The following is a 2,500-nucleotide window of genomic DNA, read 5'->3' as shown; positions in this document are numbered from 1 at the left end:
TGCATCCATCGTGCAAGCACGTAGACCACACACGCTGGACAATATAATAAAAGATAGCGCGGACAGTGGCATGCTATACAAATCGAGAAAGCGCGTACAGTGATCATGCTGGTCATTTTGCCACCAAATTTTATAATCTTTATCATTAGAGCGGGCCCACCAACCTCGTCTCTGTACTTTATACATTTCTCCTCCATCTGCACACACCTTTTCAAACATTAACGGAGAGAGTTCCTTGGACTTGCTTTAAATGTACATATTAGATATGTTGGAATCTCTCTCCTTTAGAAGTTTCCCCAGCCTTAAAACTTCTTTCATTTTTACTCCTCTCTCCATACTTATTTTCCTCTCTGAACGTATCAGAGAGGATTTTATTTCTGACACCTCTTGACTTTTCTTAAATTCAGGGACGTAATTTTGTTCATAATTCAGTGGACTTTTGTGTATTTTATACTTTAAATATTTCCAAACAGTCTCCCTTCTAAAAGTGATAGAACGAATTTTCGTCTAACACTACTTTCTTGGTTCAAAAATTTTATACAATCTTATAACTTTTTCAGTTTTAACAAATTTTGGTTACAGACAGTTGATGCTCAGTTTGTACAAGTATGCAACATTTATAAGTGCATACAGGTCACCAGCCTTATATTACAAGGCTCACCACATATGGGCCATTCGGTCTTAGACACCGACCCGTGGTAATGCTGTGTGGAGATTAATAATAATCCGCAACGGAAAACCGGAACGAGAATAGTCGAGAAAGTATATTCTCGAGGAGCGGTAGACTGCTTTTCAACCGAAGTCATAAAAGAGCCACACGCTCGACGCTACTCCCGACCGGTCCGAGCGAACCGAAAGTGCCTTCCTATAAATACCGAACGGCCGGCCGCTAGGTCGGCGACGCATGGGCTTACGCCCAGGCGTATGCCTGTGCAAACCGCCGTGAGAGCGTACCATCCCGCCGGCACGGTAAAACTTAGACTGAAAATATCGTCGAACATATCCTTTCATTTTATAACGTTCTATACATGAAAATTAATAAATTAACATGCAGGACATAATAAATTCACATTCTCATGTAAATCATGGGTTTAATTAATATTTTAAAAAATTTTAAAACCGCCCAGAACCGATGAGATGAAAATATTAAAACGATATTTTTGCATTTTCTTACGGTAAAACGTTAACAAATAAGCGACTATAGCAATATAAAACTCCATTTGTAATTTAATTAATCAAAATTAATATTTTTTTTTGATTTTTCAGCGATCCAGAACCGATGAGACGAAAACATTAAAACGATATTTTTGCATTTTCTTACGACAAAACATTAACAAATACGAGACTATAACAATATAAAACTACATATGTAATTTAATTAATCAAAATTAATAATTTTTTTTGATTTTTCAGTGATCCAGAACCGATAAGTCGAAAATTTTAACAATCATATTTTTGCATTCTGTACCGTGGATCCATCGTTAAACGCTATTAAACTAACGTCCGTGATGGTATAAATGCAGATTTTCGCTCCGTTTAGCCAAAATAACGAACTTTAGGTGCGCTCCGAAATATTTCAAAGTCCCAGCGGCGTATTGCTTCGCCTCTTAGAACCGATTAGTCGAAAATTTTAACAATCATATTTTTGCATTCTGTACCGTGCATTCATCGTTAAACACTATTAAACTAACGTCCGTGATGGTATAAATGAAGATTTTCGCTCCGTTTAGCCAAAATAACGAACTTTAGGTGCGCTCCGAAATATTTCAAAGTCCCAGCGGCGTATTGCTTCGCCTCTTAGAACCGATTAGTCGAAAATTTTAACAATCATATTTTTGCATTCTGTACCGTGGATCGATCGTTAAACGCTATTAAACTAACGTCCGTGATGGTATAAATGCAGATTTTCGCTCCGTTTAGCCAAAATAACGAACTTTAGGTGCGCTCCGAAATATTTCAAAGTCCCAGCGGCGTATTGCTTCGCCTCTTAGAACCGATTAGTCGAAAATTTTAACAATCATATTTTTGCATTCTGTACCGTGCATTCATCGTTAAACACTATTAAACTAACGTCCGTGATGGTATAAATAAAGATTTTCGCTCCGTTTAGCCAAAATAACGAACTTTAGGTGCGCTCCGAAATATTTCAAAGTCCCAGCGGCGTATTGCTTCGCCTCTTAGAACCGATTAGTCGAAAAATTTTAACAATCATATTTTTGCATTCTGTACCGTGCATCCATCGTTAAACACTATTAAACTAACGTCCGTGATGGTATAAATGAAGATTTTCGCTCCGTTTAGCCAAAATAACGAACTTTAGGTGCGCTCCGAAATATTTCAAAGTCCCAGCGGCGTATTGCTTCGCCTCTTAGAACCGATTAGTCGAAAAATTTTAACAATCATATTTTTGCATTCTGTACCGTGCATCCATCGTTAAACGCTATTAAACTAACGTCCGTGATGGTATAAATGCAGATTTTCGCTCCGTTTAGCCAAAATA

Source organism: Osmia lignaria, unplaced genomic scaffold (assembly GCF_051020975.1).
Source record: "Osmia lignaria lignaria isolate PbOS001 unplaced genomic scaffold, iyOsmLign1 scaffold0006, whole genome shotgun sequence".
Taxonomy (NCBI): Eukaryota; Metazoa; Arthropoda; class Insecta; order Hymenoptera; family Megachilidae; genus Osmia; species Osmia lignaria.
The sequence above is the reverse complement of the archived record's forward strand: the minus strand, read 5'-3'. Positions refer to the sequence as shown.